General features: G+C 45.2%; 1 long non-coding RNA gene across 2 annotated transcripts in view; it reads right to left on the reverse strand.

Moving 5' to 3' along the window:
* Positions 1-24,464, reverse strand: part of LOC129559419 (uncharacterized) — a 110,663-nt gene extending 86,199 nt beyond the window's left edge. For both annotated transcript variants that reach the window (XR_008686534.2, XR_008686535.2), the window contains exons 1-2: positions 24,306-24,464; positions 20,704-20,850 (exon numbers count right to left, since the gene is read on the reverse strand). This is a non-coding gene — a long non-coding RNA (uncharacterized LOC129559419). The remainder of the gene's footprint in view (positions 1-20,703; positions 20,851-24,305) is intronic.
* Between the last annotated feature and the right edge of the window lie 2,349 nt (positions 24,465-26,813).

The following is a 26,813-nucleotide window of genomic DNA, read 5'->3' on the forward strand; positions in this document are numbered from 1 at the left end:
CAAATGAATTCTCTGACACAGCCAGAGCTATTTGTTTTCCTTTCCATGGTGCACGGCAAGGCCTGGCATGCAGTAGGTACTCAAAAAGTATGTGCTAAGTGAGCAAACAAATAGACGACAAACAAATTGGAACTCTGTGTTAGGCCTCTCAGATTTCAACCCTCTTTGAGAACCAAAACAAACCTACCTCCTCCAGCCTCCAGAAGTCCTTCCTAAACACAGTATTAAGCATGCCATTAATCTGGGCATCAATGAACCTCAACTTATTTCTTTCCATTCTCAAAAATTTTCCAGTGACAGTTAGCTCATAATGACCCTTTGCTGGAGCTTGTCTTAGTTTCCTGTGTATGGCTTTTATTTCTTCATGTAGATCATGGACTCCTAGAGGGACCTGAGCTTACACTTTCTCTAGTGTCCTTCTATGGTATCTAGTTCAAGGTCAGGGGCTCCACTGTCCCATGATGACTGGCCATTGGCCAGGTAGGTCACATTCAGTAGGTCACAGCTCAGTTCTAGAAGCTATTTTGCCTCTCCACCCTGAATTGCTTCTCCTAAGTGATTTTGGAAGAGGTGCTTATTCCTTGCCTTTGGTAGTAGGGTTCCCTGGTAGCTCAGCTGGTAAAGAATCCGCCTGCAGTGCAGGAGACCCTGGTTTGATTCTGGGTCATGAAGATCCGTTGGAGAAGGGATAGGCTACTCACTCCAATATTATTGGAGAATTCCAGGGACTATATAGTCCATGGGGTTGCAAAGAGTTGGGACATTACTGAATGACTTTCACTTTCACTGGGTTACAGAATGGACCCCATGCCAGCATTTTATCCCCAGAAAGTAACAGAAATGGCAACCACATCTTAGGAAGGAAGCCGAATAGCCCATAGGCCAAGCACACACAGCACCTCTTTATCACCCAGTTAATGCAGAATTGGCCCTACCTTCTTACCTTTTTCTTGGAGAGAAAACTGGACTCCATGAAAGAGAGAGTCATGGGCATTGTACCCCTAGAGAACAGCAATGAAAGTAGCATAAAGTGCTTGGCCCTCCCCAACTCTTAGTTTCAGAAAGTAGCTGAAACTCTGGGAGGGATGGCTGCATGCCCCCTGCCACTGAGAGAATGCAGAAGTCATGAGGATATGTCAGCCATTCACTAACTTTGGGTTTAAATGAAGTTTCAAATTCCTTTTAGAGCTCATAATATTTATGGCGGATGTTGGCAATATGATCTCTGGTGCCTCTGCCTTTTCTAAAACCTGCTTGAACATCTGGGAGTTCACGATTCACATATTGCTGAAGCCTGGCTTGGAGAATTTTGAGCATGACTTTACTAGCGTGTGAGATGAGTGCAATTGTGCGGTAGTTTGAGCATTCTTTGGCGTTGCCTTTCTTTGGGATTGGAATGAAGACTGACCTTTTCCAGTCCTGTGGCCACTGCTCAGTTTTCCAAATTTGCTGGCATATTGAGTGCAGCACTTTCACAGCATCATCTTTCAAGGTTTGAAATAGCTCACCTGGAATTCCATCACCTCCACTAGCTTTGTTCGTAGTGATGCTTTCTAAGGACCCCTTACTTCACATTCCAAGATGTCTGGCTCTAGGTCAGTGATCACGTTATCGTGATTATCTTGGTCATGAAGATCTTTTTTGTACAGTTCTTCTGTGTATTCTTACCACCTCTTCTTGATATCTTCGGCTTCTGTTAGGTCCATACCATTTCTGTCTTTCATCGAGCCCATCTTTGCATGAAATGTTCCCTTGGAATCTCTAATTTTCTTGAAGAGATCTCTTGTTTTTCCTATTCTGTTGTTTTCCTCTGTTTCTTTGCATTGATCGCTGAGGAAGACTTTCTTATCTCTCCTTGCTAATCTTTGGAACTCTGCATTCAGATGCTTATATCTTTCCTTTTCTCCTTTGCTTTTCGCTTCTCTTGAATCTCCTTGGACTGCAAGGAGATCCAACCAGTCCATTCTAAAGGAGAACAATCCTGGGTGTTCATTGGAAGGACTGATGCTAAAGCTGAAACTCCAATATTTTCGCCACCTCATGCGAAGAGTTGACTCACTGGAAAAGACTCTGATGCTGGGAAGGATTGAGGGCGGGAGGAGACGGGGACGACAGAGAAGGAGATGGCTGGATGACATCACTGACTTGATGGACATGAGTTTGAGTGAACTCCGGGAGTTGGTGATGGACAGGGAGGCCTGGCGTGCTGTGATTCATGGGGTCGCAAAGAGTCAGACACGACTGAGCAACTGAACTGAACTGAACTGAATATTTATGGCAGATTCTAAAAGGGAACAAACAAGTTATTTGCTACTTCATTGTATAAAAACCTAAATCCAGGGGAATTAGGTTTATTGTTGATTCCAAGCTTAGTACCAGGAGAGTTGATCTGTTTGGCTAAATGAATATTAGATAATCCTCACGCCCACTTAGCTGCCGTAACAAAACACTAGAGGCTAAGTGGTTTAGACAGCAGAAATCAATATTCTCACAATTCTGGAGGCTGGAATTCCAAGATCAGGGTGCCAGCATGGTTGGGTTCTGGTGAGGGCCCTCTTTGGGCCTTGTAGACGACCACCTTCTTGCTATATGCTCACATATGGTCTTGCCTCAGTGCGTGTCCATACATAGAGAGGTTTCTCTCTTTCTCTTCTCAAAAGGCAACCACCAAGCCTGTCGGATTAGAACCCCACCCTTATGACCTATTTAACCTTCAATTCAGTTCAGTTCAGTCACTCAGTCGTGTCTGACTCTTTGCGACCCCATGAATCACAGCACGCCAGGTCTCCCTGTCCATCACCAACTCCCGGAGTTCACTCACACTCATGTTCATCGAGTCAGTGATGCCATCCAGCCATCTCATTCTCTGTCATCCCCTTCTCCTCCCGCCCCTAATCCTTCTCAGCATCAGAGTCTTTTCCAGTAAGTCAACTCGTCGCATGAGGTGGCCAAAGTATTGGAGTTTCAGCTTTAGCATTAGTCCTTCCAATGAATACCCAGGACCGATCTCCTTTAGAAAGGACTGGTTGGATCTCCTTGCAGTCCAAGGGACTCTCAAGAGTCTTCCCCAGCACCACAGTTCAAAAGCATCAATTCTTCGGCGATCAGCTTTCTTCACAGTCCAACTCTCACATCCATACATGACCACTGGAAAAACCATAGCCTTGACTAGACGGACCTTGGTTGGCAAAGTAATGTCTCTGCTTTTTAATATACTATCTAGGTTGGTCAAAACTTTCCTTCCAAGGAGTAAGCATCTTTTAATTTCATGGCTGCAATCAGCATCCGCAGTGATTTTGGAGCCCAAAAAAATAAAGTCTGACACTGTTTCCACTGTTTCCCCATCTATTTCCCATGAAGTGATGGGACCAGATGCCATGATCTTCGTTTTCTGAATGTTGAGCTTCAAGCCAACCTTTTCACTCTCCTCTTTCACTTTCATCAAGAGGTTTTTTAGTTCCTCTTCACTTTCTGCCATAAGGGTTAGTTACCTCCTAAAAGTCCTGTCTCCAAATACAGTCACAACAAGGATTAGGACGTCAACACAGAAATGTGCCACCACCGCCGCCAAGTCGCCTCAGTCATGTCCGACACTGTGTGACCCCATAGACGGCAGCCGACCAGGCCCCGCCGTCCCTGGGATTCTCCAGGCAAGAACACTGGAGTGGGTTGCCATCTCCTTCTCCAATGTGTGAAAGTGAAAAGTGAAAGTGAAGTCGCTCAGTCGTGTCCGACTAGTAGCGACCCCATGGACTGCAGCCCACCAGCCTCCTCTGTCCATGCGATTTTCTAGGCAAGAGTACTGGAGTGGCTTGCCATTTCCTTCTCCGACAGAAATGTGAAAGGTACACAATTCCATCCACAGCAATGTCTGAGATAAGCTTCCCTATACCTCAGGTACAAAGTACTTCCAGACCAAGCACCTTTCTCCTAGGAGACGTGTCTGTGATTAATGCAGCCCACTTTCTTATAAGAAACCTATAAAAATCATCATCATCCACAGTCTGTCACCTTCCCGTTGCTCATATCAGCTCCCCCTCCCCTTGCAATTGCCATTTAACCGCAAAGATAATTATCCATCTGAAGGCTGCAGTCCTCCCACATAACCTAAAGCCATTGCCATTTGTCACAACAGATCATTTCTAGAACTCTGACAGCCAGCCCTAGAAGCAGGAAGAATGCTCATTTTCCTTACCCTGCCAGAGCTTCAGAAAGAACTCAGCTCAAAATAGATGCTATTGAAGCAGGAGACACATGAGGAGGTACACAGCCTATCACTACCTAAACACAGGCCTCGCCTCACCCTCCATCCTATTGACTGCAAAAGACCGCTGCTGGAAGCTCTGTAATCCAAAACCATCAAGTATTCATGGGGTTGGCAACCACAAATAGAAAATGAATTGGATCGCTCTCTTTCAAATTAGTATAATGACATTGTCTGGGAAATGATGATAAAAAATAGTTCAAAATATTGGTTGAAATTTTTTCCCACTATTCTGCTCAGGCTCATCTTTACTTATTTATTTTTTTTTTTATGTTTCCTTTCTGGTGGTTTGGAGACCCTCACATTGAGGAACACATTCCCAAGAAGGACAGGATAAACTCAACCTTGACTTTGTACAACCACTCTGGGTTTTCCCTTCTTCTGCACCTCACAACCAACCCCTGAGTTCTCTAAAGTTTACCTGCTAGATGTTTATTTTTTCCTGTTTTGAGATACAACTTATATAACATTATAGAAGTTTAAGGTAGATAGATGTGTATTTTGCAAAATCATACTTCTTAAATACGCCTGTCTTCTACCCTCCATCCATCCCATCTCTAGTCCAAGCCATCGTGTTTTCTTTCAACCTGGGTACATGTACCTGCCTCCTAATAGACCTCAGTGCCTCAGGTCCTCTGTAACTGATCCTCCGCATGGAAACCTGAGTCATCCTTCTAAGCCACCAAGCTTCCTTGCCACTTTCCTAAATGAAACCTTTCAGTGGCTTCCCTACTCCTATCAGTATGGCATATAAGGCCTTCCATGACCTGATCACCCTACTAACTCATGATGTCCCCATGGACCAGGCTTCCAGAGGACTCTGGAAAAGATAACCTAGTCACTTGAAATGTCATACTCAGGTTAGTCTTACATACCTGTTTAATCTTAACCCTCAAAATGTCAAGGATCACACAGGTAGAGAGGATCATAAGAAACCCAGCTTGTAGGCCCTTGTTTCTAGGTGGAAAGCATCTAAATTACAGCGGGAAGAGGGCTGGCCTCGTCTCCATGACCTCCCCCTTCCCTGGATCTGACTTCAAAGGAGTTTCTCTACCACCCAGTGTTTTAGATAAAGAGCAAAAATACCCTACAGGAAATTACGCCCATCTAAAATTGACACTAATGATTGGATTGAGAAACTCTAAATCCTCTGGCTGTTTTTCATATAGGGATTGAGTGCAAAGCAACCTCCTAGAACAACGTTTTGAATGAATCATCTTCCAAACAGACTCCCCTCTCCGGAGTGGCCCCATTCCATTCATCTGTGATTACAGTTGTCATTTTGCACATCATCAGAAAGACTTTGACGGCTATGCTGATCCAGGGAGAGGAGAGGGAATGAGTCAAGCAGGACAGATTAGTTCTGGAAAATTAGGCATCTGCTGGGTCACCCTGGAGTTTTGAATTTGGTCTCCCAGAGCATTAAGTCAGCCAGAAATTTCTCTAAAATGAGAGCCGTTAAAGTGCCAGTTGCACAGAGCCATCCAGGCACCAAACAGATGGGAGCTGTGTGGCGATGGAAGGCTGCAAGCCACAGCACAGGCACATAGAGATGGAGACGGCTCCATCTCTATTCCTCGGACATGAAAGTCACTGCGTAACCTGAGCACGTTGCCCAGGAAATCCCTCAGTCTATTAGAGGCAACCCCACCATGACAGAGAGAGCTGAGACTCAGTGCACAGCCAGTAATGCTTTAAATGAAGAGATCCCACTTTCTCTTTCCCTCCCTCCTTTTCTATTCTCCCCTCTCCTACACAAACCAGGCCCCCAAGTCCACCTGGAGAACCCCACAGTCAGCACAGCAGGCTCTGGTCATGCAGTCATAACACTGTCCATTTCTCCAAATGAAAAAATGCACATGCTTCTAACTGGAGGCTTCATGCTCGAGTTGGGTCAGTACAAGAAGGGAAGGGCTCAGGCCCTCTCGCAGGCCCTATCTTTTGTGGACAGACTGCAACCATGCAGTCTGATGGTGCTGCCACCTTCAGGTCAGGCCCAGCTTCTAGAAATGTGACCTGAGAATGGGACTCGGCCTAACAGCAGTCCACATTTCCCCCTTCACCCTCAGCCGCAAAAGGCAGAGAAGAGCTTAATTTCTAAAAACTCCATCAGCTGGCTCCATCCTGAGCCCCTGGGCCCTGGATGCTCAAGTCAAGGCCTTGCCCAAATTTCCCTGGAGTCTTCGTTTCATCCTCCTCATGGTAATGAGCATGGTTGTGGCACTACTCTCCAAGCTTCCCTCATGGGCCTGGGTGCTCAGTTCTCAAGACCAGGGAAGAAGCTTATTTTCCTTAGAAACAGCAACAGGGGAACCTTCCCAGGAGACCTCCCAGGACTATAGCAGAGACGGGAGGAAGCCAGAAGTCTGTGTGTGAGTTGCATGGTCTGCACACAAGAGCACCATCCGGTTCAGACAGGTTCCACACAAGCAGGTAGGTCACATCTGCATAAAGCTAACTGTGGCCTGCCTGCCCCAAACTCTCAGCCACCTGCCACATCTGTCTGAGTCATTCATTCCTTGGACTAAGCACTACTCTTTCTCAAGTCCTGTGTAAGAACAGATACTCCCAGTGAAGAGGATCAACCACTGGGATCCCAGCAGGTTCATGTGGGTAAATTAATCAGATCAGAAATTTCTGAAATCTCAGTACATTTGTCAGTCACTATTGGTACCCTACCCATAACCCTTCAACACCTACCATTCTTAGGTCAATCCCAGGGCTTCTAACTGCAAACTCATACCAGGCTTGGTGCTCGGTTTTTCTCTGACCAGTGGAGCCTGCTCAGTCCATGCAACAGAGCAGGCCAGTGTGCTAGGGGGTTAACACCCCACACCACTGGCAGCAGCTCTGAACCCCTGATGGATGGCAGTTGGAGGATCAGTACCCCAGCTCCCTCACCCTTGGCTGTAATGACTCTGAGCTCATTCTCCCAGAGCTGCACCCTCAAGTCACCCATAGAGTTAACCCACTAGACAGCACACCCTCCAGTGACTCCTTCCCCTTCCCTCTCTTACTTCCTCACTTCCCACCCCCAACTGCTCAGGGTCTCTTAGGAATAAAAGCCAGATCTATGTGATTTCAAAGCCCCAAATCTTTCTATAACACCAGGCTGGCAATCACCCCCAGTCCCTCTGTACCCAGGCCCACCTGAGAGGCAGTTAGTGAAGTGGCGCATGGTGGAGTCCTGTCTTCAGAGCCCAGACTGGCCTCCAAGGCAATAGCTTGTCCACAGGTGTTGCATTTTTGGCATTCCATGCCTGTTTTCTGAACTCAGATTCCAACCCAGGTGTTTGGCTGTATATCTAAAGTCCAGGAGGGTTTTTTTCCTTTAAGTTGGGCTGCTTAGAAGAGGCTACAAGGCTAGGGCTTCTGGCACAAGATGCCCCTTCAGTTTATTCCAGCCTCGAATTTCTGTGAAATGGCCCACAGCAGCCCAAGGCAGAACTAGAAATAGGATAAAAATTTCCCACCCTTAAAAAGTCACAGCTTAATAGTTGTTCCTAATTGTTGAGGATTTTAGGGAAAGAGACCATAGCCTAATTTTGGAAATTAACCTAGCACCAGCTGCAGCCTCCTGGCCCCAGAGCTGTGGACATATATCCTTGTCTTCACACATATGCTCATCTGGATACAAGGTGGCCTCAGGGGGCTGAAGCATGCAAGATGAAATCCCACAAATCTCCATTATTAAATCCATGATATATTTCAACTCCCACCCTCTATCTTGGTTTTGATGCCTCTGACATCCCTCCAAAGGAGGACAGAGGGAGGGTGGCTGGGAGCAGAAGAGGGAGAGAGGTTCCCTTTTTGTCTGTCTACAGCAACCAGCCTTGATTTGCCATAGTCTTGGGAACAGTGAAGGGGTATTTATCTGCTGGGACAGGTCTCTACATTCAATTCTCCCAGCTGAGAAAACAGGCTGTCAACCATTGACTGATGTGACTCTGAGCAGTGTCACCTCCCTTTGGTCCTAGCATCGTCAGGCTGCCTTAAGCTAGTCCAGACCAGTAAGATGCTCTAACTAGGATGTTCCTGGGACCCAAGCCTGGCCTTCCTCCTCTTCTGCTCTCCTGTGAACCAAAAACTTATCTTTGCCTCTCTCCTCAAGCAGATATATGGAATGCAAAATAATCCCAGGTAGGGTTCTTCACAAAAGGACAGTCAGTTCAGTCACTCAGTCATGTCTGACTCTTTGTGACCCCATGGACTGGCTTCCCTGTCCATCACCAACTTCCGGAGCCTACTCAAACTCATGTCCATTGAGTCAGTAATGCCATCCAACCATCTCACCATCTGTCATCCCCTTCTCCTCCCGCCTTCAATCTTTCCCAGCATCAGGGTCTTTTCCAAATGAGTCGGTTCTTCACATCAGGTAACCAAAGTATTGGAGTTTCAGCTTCAGCATCAGTCCTTGCACTGAATATTCAAGACTGATATCCTTTAGGATTGACTGATTGGATCTCCTTGCAGTCCAAGACTCTCAAGAGTCTTCTCCAACACCACAGTTCAAAAGCATCAATTCTTTGGTGCTCAGCTTTCTTTACAGTCCAACTCTCACATCCATACATGACCGCTGGAAAAACCATAGCCTTGACTAGACGGACAGGCCAGCCCCAAACAGGAACCTTCAGGAATTCTGCACATGCCTAAAACCTCTTAAAGATTATCCCTAGGTTCCTTGAGGTATTGGTTGACTTCTGTGGTTGTAATACCTCCAGGAAAAGGGTCTGGGAGTCTTCAGTAAGGCACAGATGGAAAATTGGGAGATTTGCAGTTATTCAGAGGAACTGGAAACCTTAGACTCCATCTCTAACCCCTGAATGTATTTCATGAGGAACACCCCTGTAATCATCTCCCCACACACTACTCATCCTGCCAAACCAGACAAATGCCTTCCTCTCTAGAAAGCCCTCCCTGATTTCCTGTGTCAAAGGAGCCCTCTTGTCCTCCACAGTTTTCTGTGCTTCCCTCGTTGGGTGGTGTCTCACGTCACTCTCACGTCCATGCATTCTCAGTGTGCAGTGAGCTCGGGGCAGGCAAGGCTCATCTCCTCATCTCAGGCCCAGACCCCACTCCCACCACCGATATAGAGGCGTCTTGCTGCAAAGAGGTGCTCACTAAATGTTAAAGGAGGAACGTGGGTAAAGGAAAAACTTTTCAGGTTCCACCATGACAGAAGTGGTAATAAGAGGGCATTTCATGATGCTCCTCTTCCCCAACACAAACACCAAAATATACTATATATACACAATATGGTAGTAATAGAACTGTCTCCACCACACCAGCTCACTTCTCCAGATGTTCTGAAGAGTCTTCCCACCCCTCAGCACAATGGAGATGGAAGGAGAAAGGAAGGAAGAGTAATGAGGTGGGAGAGGGTTGTCCTTGATCAACCAGGGCCCAGTCGCACACTCCAAAAAAAACCACATGAAGTACTTTAATAGAAGTGGTGCAGTAGCTCTGCACAAGTTATAAGAGTATCAAAAGAGCAGAAAGAGGGAAATATGAAGCAACCCAATGGCAACCCACTCCAGTGTCCTTGCCTGGAGAATCCCAGGGATGGGGGAGCCTGGTGGGTTGCCGTCTGTGGGGTCACACAGAGTCGGACACGACTGAAGTGACTTAACAGCAGCAGCAGCAGCAGCAGAGATCAGCAGTAGTAGGAATCTGCTACCATCCCTACGCTGGAAGGTCAAAGCATAGATGTGGCGTTGCCAGAGCTCTGGAGCGAAGCCAAGACACTGGTCAGCAACTGAGACCACAGAGAGAGATACTGCCCATGGAAAATGGAACCATGGGGGAACCACTGACCTAGGTACTGGCCCAAACAGAGAGGGCCAGACACACCTGGCTTCTTCCTGCTTCTCACCCTCCATTCTCCCACAAGTGCCGGCCACTGGCTGAACACAAGATAATCTGAGCAGTCAACCAGCCTCTGATGACAACTGGAGCAGAGGGTGCAACAGACCTGGGAGCAGCAGCGCAAGCGCCAGTGCTTGCTTTTGCCTCTCCCACTGTAGCGCCTGCCCTCCTCTGCCATATGGTTCTGGGTTCTCCTTTCTCTCTGTTCTTCTCCCACCTCCCATGCCAAGCCAGGCCATGAGTGGGGGCTACTTCCAGAACTCTGTTCCAAGAGGACCACAGACCAAACCAAGGAGGTGGCTGGCTGCATCGTGGATAATCAGACATTGATCGAGCAGGGCAGGTCTGGCCTGGCCAGTCTGGGAAGAGAGCAGCACAGGTGAAGGGACTCACCCAAGCAGAACAGTCCCAGCAGAACTCAGAACTGCCCAACTCCCTCACCCTTACCCCCAGGTAGTGCCCACTCCACACACTCCAGTGGGTCCATAACATCAATTCTCTCAGGGTCACATGGTCAATTTTGTCCTTTAGGGCTTGTTAGGATGCCTGGAGAATCCCGGGGATGGGGGAGCCTGGTGGGCTTCTGTCTATGGGGTCGCACAGACTCGGACACGACTGAAGTGACTTAGCAGCAGCAGCAGGATGCCTTTAATGCACAGATCTGGACACTATCCTCTAATTCATTATGATGACAGCCTCCAGAGTGGTTTGGTCCAAATAAGAGTGAATTAGGAAGTCTGCTCTGCAGAAACTGCATACATAAACATGTGTTCATGGCATGCACACATACATATATTCACATGCATGCTAGAATTCTCTAGCCATTTTCCCAACGGATTTAAAATTGATTCCTTTCTTTTTCCCTTGATAAGCCAAGGCTTTGGCTTGAGGACCGAAAGTTCTAACATTAAAAAGCCACTGTTCAGCAAAACACACATCAAAATCTGGAAGCCAGTGACCAATAATGCTCCGAACAACCCAACTCTGATATTTAAGCAAGGCTCACGCACCCACGAATGTTTATGGGAAGACGAGGAAGAAATCCCAATTTGCAGAGAAACAGCTGGGTGTTTAAAAGCTTTGTTTATACTTGAGCAACCGCCTCAGGAATTTGACATGCTAAATAAACTCACTGCCACCCACCTTGTCCAAACATTCATCAGAGAAATGGAAAAGGATTGACGAGGGTAGGCAGACCCTGGCTCTTGAAGTCACAGTCTTACACCCCAAGTAGTCTTGCCCACAACCCACTCCAATTTTTTTGAGATCTTAGGCAACAAGTTTCGGTCTTAATGTTAGGGTCTGCCATTGATCTTTGAAGAGCTCGAGGCTCAATCCAAACCCACAGGAGATGGGGAAGACAGAAATTCACAGGTGGGTGGTGACAGTTCAGCTCATATCAAGGAAGTCATTCTTGGGGCCTGAGGAGATCCATCCTCTCTGTGGCCAAGAGAGTGATTTACCATCTGTACACATACCCAGAGTTTGCCAACCCTTGCCCCTCACCAGGGTATGAAGGCTGACCCTGTGAGACACTGAGGGTCCCCTACCAGGCAGTTGTCACAGTCGGCATGGGCAGAACAGGGAATCTGGTTGTCTCCCACATTCTTGCCTCCCCATCAAAGACTTTTCATGCTCATTCCATCTGTCAGTCAGTTCAGTTCAGTCGCTCAGTCGTGTCCGACTCTCCGCGACCCCATGAATCACAGCACGCCAGGCCTCCCTGTCCATCACCAACTCCCGGAGTACACTCAAACTCATGGCCACAGAGTCGGTGATGCCATCCAGCCATCTCATTCTCCGTCGTCCCCTTCTCCTCCCGCCCCCAACCTTTCCCAGCATCAGAGTCTTTTCCAGTGAGTCAACTCGTCGCATGAGGTGGCCAAAGTATTGCAGTTTCAGCTTTAGCATCAGTCTCTCCAATGAACATCCAGGATTGATCTCCTTTAGAATGGACTGGTTGGATCTCCTTGCAGTATAAGGGACTCTCAAGAGTCTTCTCCAACACCACAGTTCAAAAGCATCGATTCTTCGGCGATCAGCTTTCTTCACAGTCCAACTCTCACATCCATACATGACCACGGGAAAAACCATTGCCTTGACTAGACGGACCTTGGTCGGCAAAGTAATGTCTCTGCTTTTTAATATACTATCAAGGTTGGTCATAACTTTCCTGCCAAGGAGCAAGCGTCTTTTAATTTCATGGCTGCAATCAGCATCTGCAGTGATTTTGGAGCCCAAAAAAACAAAGTCTGACACTGTTTCCATTGTTTTTCCATCTATTTCCCATGAAGTGATGGGACCAGATGCCATGATCTTTGTTTTCTGAATGTTGAGCTTCAAGCCAACCTTTTCACTCTCCTCTTTCACTTTCATCAAGAGGCTTTTGAGTTCCTCTTCACTTTCTGCCATAAGGGTAGTGTCATCTGCATATCTAAGGTTATTGATATTTCTCCCAGCAATCTTGATTCCAGCTTGTGCTTCTTCCAGCCCAGCGTTCCTCATGATGTACTCTGCATATAAGTTAAATAAGCAAGGTGACAATATACAACCTTGACGTACACCTTTTCCTATTTGGAACCAGTCTGTTGTTCCATGACCGGTTCTAACTGTTGCTTCCTGACCTGCATACAGGTTTCTCAAGAGGCAGGTCAGGTGGTCTGGGATTCCCATCTCTTTCAGAATGTTCCACAGTTTATTGTGATCCACACAGTCAAAGGCTTTGGCATAGTCAATGAAGCAGAAATAGATGTTTTTCTGGAACTCTCTTGCTTTCTCCATGATCCAGCGGATGTTGGCAATTTGATCTCTGGTGCCTCTGCCTTTTCTAAAACCTGCTTGAACATCTGGGAGTTCACGGTTTACATACTGCTGAAGCCTGGCTTGGAGAATTTTGAGCATGACTTTACTAGCGTGTGAGATGAGTGCAATTGTGCGGTAGTTTGAGCATTCTTTGGCATTGCCTTTCTTTGGGATTGGAATGAAGACTGACCTCTTCCAGTCCTGTGGCCACTGCTGAGTTTTCCAAATCTGCTGGCATATTGAGTGCAGCACTTTCACAGCATCATCTTTCAAGACTTGAAATAGCTCAACTGGAATTCCATCACCTCCACTAGCTTTGTTCGTAGTGATGCTTTCTAAGGCCCACTTGACTTCACATTCCAAGATGTCTGGCTCTAGGTCAGTGATCACATTATCGTGACTATCTTGGTCGGGAAGATCTTTTTTGTACAGTTCTTCTGTGTATTCCTGCCACCTCTTCTTAATATCTTCTGCTTCTGTTAGGTCCATACCATTTCTGTCCTTTATCGAGCCCATCTTTGCATGAAAAGTTCCCTTGGAATCTCTAATTTTCTTGAAGAGGTCTCTTGTTTTTCCTATTCTGTTGTTTTCCTCTATTTCTTTGCATTGATCACTGAGGAAGGCTTTCTTATCTCTCCTTGCTATTCTTTGGAACTCTGCATTCAGATGCTTATATCTTTCCTTTTCTCCTTTGCTTTTCGCCTCTCTTCTTTTTACAGCTATTTGTAAGGCCTCCTCAGACAGCCATTTCGCTCTTTTGCATTTCTTTTCCATGGGGATGGTCTTGGTCCCTGTCTCCTGTACAATGTCACGAACCTCCGTCCAGAGTTCATCAGGCACTCTATCAATCAGATCTAGTCCCTTAAATCTATTTCTCACTTCCACTGCATAATCATAAGGGATTTGATTGAGGTCATATCTGAATGGTCTAGTGGTTTTCCCTACTTTCTTCAATTTAAGTCTGAACTTCGCAATAAGGAGTTCATGATCTGAGCCACAGTCAGCTCCTGGTCTTGTTTTCGCTAACTGTATACAGCTTCTCCATCTTTGGTTGCAAAGAATATAATCAATCTGATTTCGGTGTTGACCATCTGGTGATGTCCATGTGTAGAGTCTTCTCTTGTGTTGTTGGAAGAGGGTGTTTGCTATGACCAGTGCGTTCTCTTGACAAAACTCTATTAGCCTTTGCCCTGCTTCATTCCGTGCTCCAAGGCCAAATTTTCCAGTTACTCCAGGTGTTTCTTGACTTCCTACTTTTGCATTCCAGTCCCCTAGAATGAAAAGGACATCTTTTTTGGGTGTTAGTTCTAAAAGGTCTTGTAGGTCTTCATAGAATCGATTAACTTCGGCTTCTTCAGCATTACTGGTTGGGGCATAGGCCTGGATTACTGTAATATTGAATGGTTTGCCTTGGAAACGAACAGAAATCATCCTGTCATTTTTAAGATTGCATCCAAGTACTGCATTTCGGACTCTTTTGTTGACCATGATGGCTACTCCATTTCTTCTAAGGGATTCCTGCCCACAGTAGTAGATATAATGGTCATCCGAGTTAAATTCACCCATTCCAGTCCATTTTAATTCACTGATTCCTAGAATGTCGACGTTCACTCTTGCCATCTCCTGTTTGACCACATCCAATTTGCCTTGATTCATGGACCTAACATTCCAGGTTCCTATGCAATATTGCTCTTTACAGCACCGGACCTTGTTTCCATCATTGGTCACATCCACAACTGGGTATTGGTTTTGCTTTTGCTCCATCCCTTTATTCCATCTGTGGCCACCCCAAAAGTTTTTAAAATGCCCTAAACCATCAAATCCCATTAAGTGTGCACAAAACATCTTGGATTAGATGCACACTGAAAAGGAAGCAACCCCTAAGCCCCAGAGCAGAGTTTGCCAATTGAGACGGCAGGGGCAGGTGATACTGTTAGTGCCCCTTCCCCCTTGAGAGCCTCGTCACATCCCAGAATCTGGGGCAGAGCAGTGATCTGACGTGGGAGAAGAGAATGTTGACCACTCAAAGCCCTAGGAATTGCTCTAGAAATAAGTTCACCTCTCAGTGGGGGATTGTGGACACCTCAATCCAGGCCCAACAGCCCTGTCAGGCTCATCTGCTGCCCCCACCACACGCCCCTTCTCTAGCTCTCAGACCCCCTCAACCTGCATGACACACAACTTGGGGTTTCTTGTGCTGGCAGCCTCTGCGCCCTTGCCCATGCGTTTCCTCCTCCTGGAAGGCTTTTCCCTACCTGGAAAACACCTTCAAAAATCAGTCAACCATGACTTCCGGCCTCTCTCACTGACCCAGACCCCTCTCTTGTCCAAATTGAGGCAGCCCTTCCTTTCTCTGATGCCCCACGGCCATAACAGCCCTTGTCTTGAATAAAAGACAATGAGGAGACTTCCTTGGCAATCCAGTGACTAAGACAATGCCGGGGGCCAGGGTTAGATACCTGGTCGAGGAGCTAGACCTCATATGCCACAAGGAAGAATTTGCATGTAGCACCTAAAGATGCCACATGCCTCAAGGAAGACTGAAAATCTCACATGCTGTAACTAGGACCTGGTACAGCCAAATAAATAAGCATTAAAAAAAAAAAAAGACAGTGAGGACCTTTGAGCACATGGCCCATCTACCCCAGTAGACACAGAGCCCCACAGGGACAAGGGGTCAGGGCTGTGTCACCAGCCCAGGTCCAGGCACACTTAGATTCTACAGCTCAGTTCACGTAAAGAAAAGCTGTGTCACTTAATCGCATCAGCAACACTTCACCTGATACGGGAGGACAATTCTCTTCCACATATCTGACTTGTTGGCCACTGACATAAAAAGGGCAGAGATCTCCTCCATCATCTGATCCAGCCAAGAAAATGCCAAGTCAGCCATAACAGCCAAATCCTTATCCTGTCTTTTCCACGTATCTACAGTCAAACAACCTTCAAGAAGCTTCAAACAAGCACCACGCTGGAAACTTCTGATAAAGCCTCCTCTAGTTTGGACAAATGTAAAGGATCCCTTACTTTGTCACTAGAGACTTGCCTGATGGCTCAGATGATAAGGAATCTGCCTCCAATGCAGGAGACCCGGGTCCGATCTCTGGGTCAGGAAGATACCCTGGAGAAGGGAATGGCTACCCACTCCAGTATTCTTGCCTGGAGGGCATTCTTGCTCCCAGGGATTGAACCCACATCGCTTTTGTCTCTTGCATTGGCAGGGAGGTTGTTTACCACTAGTGCCACCTGGGAAGTCCCATCAAGGTTGAGATGACTCTCCCTCCTTTGGAGGAGGGCATGGCAACCCTCGCCAGTATTCTTGCCTGGAGAATCCCATGGGCACAGAAGCCTGGTAGGCTACAGTCCATAGGGTCGCAAAAGAGTCAGGCACAACCGAAGCAACATAGCACGGGTGCACGGCTCTCCCTTATTTAAACTTAGCTTTGCTCTTTCAGTGCATTTTATTTTTCCTAATTTCCACTAAAACAAACAAAAATAATTAATCTGTCTAAAAGCCTACATACAATCTAAAATCTTTCGGTCTCCCGATCATGGCCTGCTTGGTGTGGCCCCAGTTTGCTCCGCCTGCCTTCCAACATTGTAGACGTAAATGTCAACATTTCCGCTCCACTTGATTGCGCACAGTGGCTACATTGCCTGGCTCCCAGGCCGCCCGGATGACTCATCGACCTTGCCCAGCAGCTCCTGAAGGCCCAGCTAAGGAGGTTACTGTCAGCAGAATTTGCAAACACTGGAAGGCAGAAGACAGAAGGGCAAAGCCAGGCTTTGTGCTCATTTCAGGGAATAACCACACCCGCCCCAGGCTCCCGCCTACTTGCTTTCCATTCTCTGTGCCACTCACGCAGACAAGAGAACCAGCACAGGAAGACTTCTCTCACAAAGATCCAAGAGCTGCAGGCCGTTGCAGGTGGGGCTACAGAGCCTTGCCATCTCCTCACAGGGTGGCCAGGGACAGAGCCCATAGCAACAACAGCAGTAGCAACAATAATAATCATGGCAACCTACAGTTCCCGAAGTCTCGCTGCATGGGTGCCAGGCTCATTTTATCGGCACCTGCCACCACACATCACACGCCATGAAGCTGGGGGAGAATAAAGTCCACAATCACTGTAACTGTGATTTATAGAGCACCTCCCCTGCATCCGGCTGGGATAAATGCTTCCCATACATTCGCTTATTTAAGCCTCACATGGCCTCTCAAGGTACTAATTACCAATGAGAATTTGTTTACAGAAGGGCAGCCTGAGACTGACCGCTCAAGTGAAGAGACAAGCCCAAGGTCATAAGGCTCCCGGTTCCAACAACTGCAAGGGCCCACATCCGGTCTGCAGGGCTCCAGCATCCAGGTGGCCTCTGCTGCTCCTTGAAACCTGTCTGAGACCAGCTCTCCCCAGTCATGCTGCTATTCGCAGAAACACACTATTGTCCATTTTGGAGTGGTCAGCAGAGACCGCCCTCTCCCAGGCCGTGAGAACCATGCTGATGGGGAAGCCTCCGTCTTCAGAGTTCTCCACCCGCTGGGCCAGCAAGCTCCAGGATCCTGGGGTTAGACTGGGTGCTGAGATGGGAGTAAGAGGAGAGAAAGCTCAGCCAGGGAACTGCATCGGCAACTTCAGGACTTCCCAAGAGCAAGTTCTTTATTCTAGAATGTTTTCCCTTCAAAGTAGAGAAACTTAACGAGGGTAGGCCACGCACCATGTGCCTCTGCCCAAGTGTCATGTTTGGATGAAGCTAATACCCTGCAGCAGGTACCTTGGGGACTTAGGCTGTGTTTGTGCCTGGTTAGGTGAGTCTGCAGTGCAGGGTTATTCAGAAGAGGGCTGGGACTCTCTGAGAAGCCCTGGAACCCTGCAGGGCCCATACGCTCTGACCCTCACCTCTGTCTGTCCATCCTCATGCCCCACTTCTCCACAAGATCAGATTCTGATGGATCTAGTCTGCTTCATTGACCTTTCTATTAAATCCAGGACCACAGTCTTTTTATTATGACCATCTTAAAATACAACTCATTTTCAAAATCTCTTGGTCAGTCTCACCTGTTTCATTACCTTTCAACTAACATTTTTCTCATTCTAAATACAATATGTATCAGTCAGTTCAGTTCAGTTCAGTCGCTCAGTCGTGTCCGACTCTCCGTGATCCCATGAATCACAGCACGCCAGGCCTCCCTGTCCACCACCAACTCCCGGAATTCACTCAAACTCATGTCCACAGAGTCAGTGATGCCATCCAGCCATCTCATTCTCTGTCGTCCCCTTCTCCTCCCTCCCTCAATTCTTCCCAGCATCAGAGTCTTTTCCAGTGAGTCAACTCGTCGCATGAGGTAGCCAAAGTATTGCAGTTTCAGCTTTAGCATCAGTCCTTCCAATGAACACCCAGGATTGATCTCCTTTAGAATGGACTGGTTGGATCTCCTTGCAGTCCAAGGGACTCTCAAGAGTCTTCTCCAACACCACAGTTCAGAAGCATCAATTCTTCAGCGATCAGCTTTCTTCATAGTCCAACTCTCACATCCCTACATGGGAGAAATAGATTTAAGGGACTAGATCTGATAGATAGAGTGCATGATGAACTCTGGATGGAGGTTCGTGACATTATACAGGAGACAGGGACCAAGACCATCCCCATGGAAAAGAAATGCAAAAAAGCAAAATGGCTGTCTGAGGAGGCCTTACAAATAGCTGTGAAAAGAAGAGAAGCGAAAAGCAAAGGAGAAAAGGAAAGATATAAGCATCAGCCATGAAATTAAAAGACGCTTGCTCCTTGGAAGGAAAGTTATGACCAACCTTGATAGTATATTAAAAAGCAGAGACATTACTTTGCCAACCAAGGTCCGTCTAGTCAAGGCAATGGTTTTTCCCGTGGTTATGTATGGATGTGAGAGTTGGACTGTGAAGAAAGCTGATCGCCGAAGAATCGATGCTTCTGAACTGTGGTGTTGGAGAAGACTCTTGAGAGTCCCTTATACTGCAAGGAGATCCAACCAGTCCATTCTGGAGGAGATCAATCCTGGATGTTCATTGGAGGGACTGATGCTAAAGCTGAACTAAGACATCCCGCAGTGGCCAGCACACTGGGCATGGGGCCTGCTCTCAGACAGTGACTGTCTGTGCCCATGCCTGGTGTGCCCAGAGGGGAGGAAGAGGCAGCCGCGGGTTCCTGACTTCAGAGCAGGAGCTGAAGGTGAGTAGGATGCCACCTGAACAGACCAGGAATATGCCCCGCTCCCCCCCACGGGACAAAACCTTGTCATACAAACAATTTATTTGGGCTCCAGATCGCTAAAAAAAAAAAAAAAATCCAGATTTTTTTTTTTTTCCCCTTTTCAGTTGCTGACTTAGTCAATCCTGGGTGTTCATTGGAAGGACTGATGCTAAAGCTGAAACTCCAATACTTTGGCCACCTCATGCAACGAGTTGACTCACTGGAAAAGAGTCTGATGCTGGGAGGGATTGAGGGTGGGAGGAGACGGGGACGACAGAGAATGAGGTGGCTGGATGGCATCACCGACTCGATGGACATGAGTTTGAGTGAACTCCGGGAGTCGGTGATGGACAGGGAGGCCTGGTGTGCTGTGATTCATGGGGTCGCAAAGAATCGGACACGACTGAGCGACTGAACTGAACTGAACTGAACTGAATCCTGGTCAAGTGGCTAAATATCTCTGGGCCTCAGTTTTCTCATCTATAAAAATAATTAGCTCATAAGATTGGTATGAGTTGATATGTAGAAAGTGCTTTAAGCAGAACCTGCCACATAGGAATGGCTCAATAAATATTAGGTATTATTTTAATACTAACTTCTCTAAATTGTCAGTGTGTGTACCTGGAAATATTAAACAATGTTCTAAAAGGCTTTTTCAGAGAAACTTTACAAAATTTTATCTGGTAATTAAGAATTTGGCAAGAATGGTCAAGGACATTTTGAAAAATAAGAGTTGTAGGAGGATTTGTGTGTCCAAATATTTATATGTATTCCAAAATCTTAATAATCATAAAATGATGGTTCTGACACAAGAATAAAAAGACAAATCAGCAGAATAAAGCAAAGCATAAGAACAGACCCAAGGGGTTATAGGAATGCAATTTCTCATTTAGCATTTCACAGCTATTGGTAAGGAAGGGTTATTCAATAAATATGCTGGCACAATTCATCTACTTTGAAAAAAACTTAGCTTCCTACTGTGTGAGTGTTTATCAAAGTATGGCCACAGGCTTCAGAATTCCTTGGAGCACTTCTTAAAATGACCACCTCTGTGTGGGGTTGAGGGTACCTAATTCACCTTAAGGTATGGGAATTGCTGTCATGGACCATACATCAAAATACATTCCAGATGAATTAAAAAGATAAGTGTTGGTATTGCCATCCTAACGCCAGAAGGCAGTATGAAGGAATATTTACTTCCATATTTGTAATGTAAGATTTTTTACAGTTCAATAAGAAAAATATGAATGCACAGGAGAAAAAAGGGCAAAGGACATAAATAACCAAACCACCAAAGAAAGGAAAAGACCAATAAGCATATGGAAAAATGCCAGACTTTACTAACACTCAAGAAATGTGCATTAAAGCAGTAGATCATTTTTCATATTTCAAGAAGGAAAGCACTTAAAAAATGATAAAGTCCAGTGACGCTGAGGATAGTAAAATGAGCACTTTGATACACAGTTGAGGGACTAGTATGCTGAACCAGCTTTCTGAAATGCTTTGTATCAAAAGCCAGAAAATATCCACACCAAATGGCAACTCACTCCAATATTCTCGTCTGGAGAATCCCAGGGACAAGGGAGCCTATTGGGCTGCCGTCTATGGGGTCACACAGAGTCGGACACGACTGAAGCGACTTAGTAGCAGCAACAGCAGCAGGGTCCAAGCTGTTCATCTTCTATGAATTTATCCTGTGGAAGAATCACAGATTCATATACAGACTTATATATTCAGGTATTTGTTGTAGCATTATTTTAATGGAAAAAATTGGAAACAGCCAAAGTGTCCAACAATATGGTAACAGTTAACTAAATAATGGCCCATCCATATGATGAATACTCTGTGGTCATTAGAAATTATGTTTTTCAAGATTCCTGTCATTAAATGACATGAGAAACTGGTTACAATGTATTAAATGAAAACACTATGATACAAACTATATAAATAGCATGGTTCCTTTTTTTTTAAGTTAAAAATAATCAAAAGCATAGAAAAAAATTGAAGGAAGGAAAGAAAGTATCCTAAAATGTTAATGGTGCTTATGTTTGGGTGGTTGGATTTGAACAATTTTATATGTTCTTTCAGTTCAGTTCAGTTCAGTTCAGTCGCTCAGTAGTGTCCGACTCTCCGCGACTTATATTCTTCAAATTTCCCAGTTTTGTACAACATATACATATTGTGCGGTAGTTTGAGCATTCTTTGGCATTGCCTTTCTTTGAGATTGGAATGAAGACTGACCTTTTCCAGTCCTGTGGCCACTGCTGAGTTTTCCAAATTTGCTGGCATATTGAGTGCAGCACTTTCACAGCATCATCTTTCAGGATTTGAAATAGCTCAACTGGAATTCCATCACCTCCACTAGCTTTGTTCGTAGTGATGCTTTCTAAGGCCCACTTGACTTCACATTCCAAGATGTCTGGCTCTAGGTCAGTGATCACGTTATCGTGACTATCTTGGTCGTGAAGATTTTTTTTGTACAGTTCTTCTGTGTATTCTTGCCACCTCTTCTTAGTATCTTCTGCTTCTGTTAGGTCCATACCATTTCTGTCTTTTATTGAGCCGATCTTTGCATGAAATGTTCCCTTGGAATCTCTAATTTTCTTGAAGAGATCTCTTGTTTTTCCTATTCTGTTGTTTTCCTCTGTTTCTTTGCATTGATTGCTGAGGAAGGCTTTCTTATCTCTCTTTGCTATTCTTTGGAACTCTGCATTCAGATGCTTTGCCATTACCAAGTAGTAAAGCTGCCACTTGAATCTAGGTAATTTAACTATAGCACTTTCTCAATCTTCACACGATAATTTCTCACATACCTTCAAAATACACAATCTTCCAATTCATGAACATAATATACTTTTCCATTGATTCAAATCATCTTTAATGACTAGCAGTAATATTTGGTAGCTTTTAATACATAATTAATAAGTGCTCAACACATATCTTATTCAGTTTATTCCCAGTATTTTATATATTTACACAATTAAAGTGAGATTTTTGTATCAAGTACTTTTCCAACTGGCTAGTGTTAATAGGTAGGAAAGCTATAGTATATAAAGCCTTTATGTAGCCTGGCCACCTTATTGAACACTCTTACTAATGCTGATAATATTTCTATTCATGCTTTTAAGTTTTCTTATAAGATAATTATAAATCTAAAAGTAATGATAATTTTTATTTTTATTTTTCGATAGCTGTACCTTTTGTTTTTTTTGCCTTGTTGCCTGGAATGGTACTAAATAGTAGAGTTTAGAGGGGAACATTCTTATCACATTGTTGGTTTTAATGGAAATTTCTCTATTTTCTATGGTGTTGACTGTTGGTTTAGACAGATATTTTATATTATGCTGAAGAAACATCCTTTGCACCACAGCACTTTAAAATTTTAACTATTTCTGATAAAAAAAAAACTTTCTAAAATTTATTGATTCTGTCTTTTTTAAACAGAAAAATTAGAATATAACTCCCCTTGAGGATTCATAATTACTGATTCATATCCATTACTATAATATTTTAAGACACATGAAATTCTCTTGCCCCCAAATTAATTATGTCTACCAACACTATGTTTCTTGAAATCAGATAGCTGCTTTTTTATGTTTCTTTTCTGTGCTATTATGTTGTTACTTCTTGCTAACGTCAAAGTATCTGTCACTACTATTATTCTTTATCCTTCTAATTTTTCATAGACATAAAAATTAGAAAACTCTACTTTTTAAAGATATGTATAAAGTGAAAATAAGCTGAGAAATTATTTCCTTTATGAGAAACAGTGAAAGTGTTGTTACTAAATCTTGAGCCATGTTGGCTGCTAATTGAATTTCTCCTGTATTCAGTGGCTGTCAGCTCTGCTCTGGAAAGAGGAGGATTCCAGGTAGTTGAAGCATTATTATCTCATAGGCAAGAAAGTAAACATAAACATGCCTTAAGAATTTCAACAACAAAACAGGAATAAAGCAGACAGTTATTGAAGACTTCATTCTACAATCATTCAATTCTCTTTCTATAAACTCATTGGAAATTTTTGTCCTAAAATATATGATAAAAGTTACTGCGATCAATGTGCTCACTACCTGGGCAACAGCATGGAAGGAGGATGACAACCTACTGGGGCCAGTGAATCATCTCTGTAATATATACGCCACACTCACTAACATATCGACGAGGCATGAGGCACTACGCTAGGAACTCTAGGGATATACGGTCCTGTAAGAGAACTGAAGCTGCACACAAACAATTATAATAAATGTCAGCACATGATCAAGGCTTGGGGCCATAATTTTCAGGCCCAAAGAAACACGACCAGTCAGCTTAGGGAGGAATGTCAGAGAGGGGAAGGGGCACCCTCATCACATGCAGTGAGAAGAAAGGCCATGGAAATATGTCTGGGCCTGTGTGACTGGATGCCCGGGGTCATCACGCTCCCCTTTCCTGGGCTCTCGAGATGTGCTGGCCCCAGGCCCATCCTCAGTTCCAGACCTGGCTTGTGTTCCTGGCACCTGGAAGATTCTACATATCCCTCCTTACGCACCACTCTTACTTTGGTTACCCAATGGCCTACAGACATTTACTTTAAATAACTACTCATATTTTTAAATAACTGAGATTTTCATTGAAAAGTAATACATGCAAATGGTAAAAAAGAAAAAAAAATCAAACAGTACAAATAGATATGTGGTTAAAAGTGAGTCTCTTGTTTACCCCAGTCCCCCAGCCTCACTTCTCAGGTACAACCACCAGCTTCTGGTATCTCCTATAGATGTCTGCACATATGTGGATGTATGAATATATACATATCCCTTACACAGATCTACAATGCAGGAGACCCAGGTTCAAGCCCTGGGTTGGGAAGATCCCCTGGAGAAGGAAATAGCAATCCACTCCAGTACTATTGCCTGAACAATCCCATGGACAGAGGAGCCTGGTGGCTACAGTCTATGGGATCGCAAAGAGCTGGACACGACTGAGCGACTTCACTTTACACAGATAATGGTCAGTTAGACACTTTGCTCTATACCTTGCTGCTTCCACCTAAAAATCTCTCTTGAAGATAAGGTTAATCCTTGACTCGATGGGCTCAGACCACCTCCTGTGATCCTTGCAAACAAAAACAATATGTAAACCACATGCCAGGTGTGGCAAGGGGACTCACCATCTGTCCCTCTGCCTGGAACGTGATTCTGCAACTGGACAACTGTCTCCTATGCTCAGGTCTCAGTGAAAATATCATCATAAAGCTGAGTCTTCTCAGATTCCCTTATTTTAGAAATACCTGCTTCTCCTACCCAGGTATGTTCTTCTCTCTCTCTAAACCTGCGTGTCTTCTTTACACTTAAGAGCACATCCTGCTACTTTATTTGCCTATTTATTGCTTGGCCATCAGCCTCGCTCTGTGAAACAGCAGCTTCGTGGAGGCCAAGGCCACCACTGTCTTGGTCACTGCTGTGTTCCTGTCACATGACAGGTGCTCAGTGCATACTCAGTAAGTAAATAATGTTATGACTTTTCAAAGTTCATTTACTTCACATATGAGGTATAGATGAGGTGGTAGGAGATCACTGGGCTAAGGATTAACACCAATTTACTGATGGAAAAACAGGTTTGGGAAAGAAGCACAACCTGTCCAAGACCTCACTGGGTCAGGGATAGAACCAGTACTACAACCCAGACATTGTGATTCAAGACCCAGGCCCCATTCACCACCAGGAAACACCAAGTTGTAGCAACTAAATCTAAGCTTTTAAAACACCAGGGCTTCTCTTCAAACAGGATCCCAACTTTACAAATATCCACAGCTAAAGGACCAAGACCAGCTCACACTCCTTCCTCTAATTAGGATCTAAGGATGTGTCCCAGGAAGCAGTAAGTCCCTCAAGAGACATGAATTATTCTATGCACAGGAGATAGATGTCAGGGGCCTTGACATCGTGGAGAACTCAGGAATTTCTGCTCATACCTGCCTGGCCAGCCTGGGGAGAAGAAGACACCTTCTATGTCTCACGAAGCCTGCCCATGGCCACCAGTCTGTTGGCCACCGTGGAGCAACCCCATCATGTTACTGAACTCTTGGCCCTTATGGACGTGCTTCAGCACATGCCCCGTAAACTACAAGGCCAGGCTACAGTGGGGAGAAGTGGGTTATGGCCCCAGTGGAAATCTGCTTTCCCTCACAACTTTCTGGGAACCAGTTCATTAGCTAATCCACTTGGAGATCTTTCATGGCAACTGCAGAGGCCTCCTTACAGGGAGAGAAGGTCACCATCCTTGACAGAGCTGCTCACCTCTGACTTCAGCTATGTAGATTCAAGCATTGATCACGGCTGGTCCTGGGAAGACTCTGACCATCTCCATTAAATGAACCTAACACATAATGGCAGAACTCACTGACACTTAGGCAGAGATTAATGTTCTGTTTGGCTCACATCTTATATAGATAAGGGGGCCATATGATCTACCTTCCAATCCAAATAGTCTTGAGCATAAAATTGGACACTCTTAATGCTTATACCGGAGAAGGCAATGGCAAGCCACTCCAGTACTCTTGCCTAGAAAATCCCGTGGATGGAGGAGCCTGGTAGGCTGCAGTCCGTGGGGTCGCTAAGGGTCGGACACGACTGAGCGACTTCACTTTCACTTTTCATTTTCACACATTGGAGAAGGAAATGGCAACCCACTCCTGTGTTCTTGCCTGGAGAATCCCAGGGACGGGGGAGCCTGGTGGGCTTCCATCTATGGGGTCGCACAGAGTCGGACACGACTGAAGTGACTTAGCAGTAGCAATGCTTATACCAGGATTTCAGACATGAATCAGGACTGTCCCGGGCAAATCAGGAGCATGTCACCCTAACTAAGTCTGCTGGTCCTATGGCCCTAAAGACATATCTAAGCTTGGACCATCTGCCAAATACTCACCTAACTTCATATCTTCCACTACCTTGCACTTGTAAAAAAATTTCCCAAGAGTTTGCACATCCATACAATATTCTTGTGAACTATGAAAATAAGTATAATCTCCACTTCAAAAGCAAAGGCAAGGAGGCAGGGTAAGGTAAGGAGACTGCCCATGGTCACACAGAGATGGAACTAGAACATGGTCTCCTGACCATGTCCAGTGAATAAACCAATTCCACCTCCTTGGTGGACCAGTGCAAACTACCAAAGTAGAAGCAGATCCCTTTGGAAGTCACAAGATGAACTTCTACTAGGAACTAACCAGTATTCATTCAGAAATCCTGAGCTAAAGAATTGCTCACAGTGGGTAGAGCTATAGTTCATATAGAACAGGAAAACATACATATTTAGAGATGCATCCATACTCCTCTTCCAAAGCTATCACCCACAGAATGTACACTCTACTCTTCTCTGATCATAGCATTTCTTTTTCTGGAGTGTGACTTTTTCGGGGTCTCTCCTCCTAGAGGTGAGAATCAGTGCTGTCTTCATCAGTGGTATACTTCACCTCTTAACAATGCCTGGCATCAGAAAAGTGCTCAAATCCCATGAAAGGGTGGATGATGGACAGAGGGGTGAATGGCTGGTTGAATGCATGATTGGAAGTGTACATACACGGATAGGAGCATGCATGAACACATGCAGGCATGCACGGAAATGAGTTGACCTCCTTTGACAGAGGATCAGCTATATTTACAAATCTATTTAG

The sequence above is a fragment of the Moschus berezovskii genome, chromosome 8, assembly GCF_049115385.1.
Source record: "Moschus berezovskii isolate FMDL1 chromosome 8, NW_MosBer_1.0, whole genome shotgun sequence".
Taxonomy (NCBI): Eukaryota; Metazoa; Chordata; class Mammalia; order Artiodactyla; family Moschidae; genus Moschus; species Moschus berezovskii.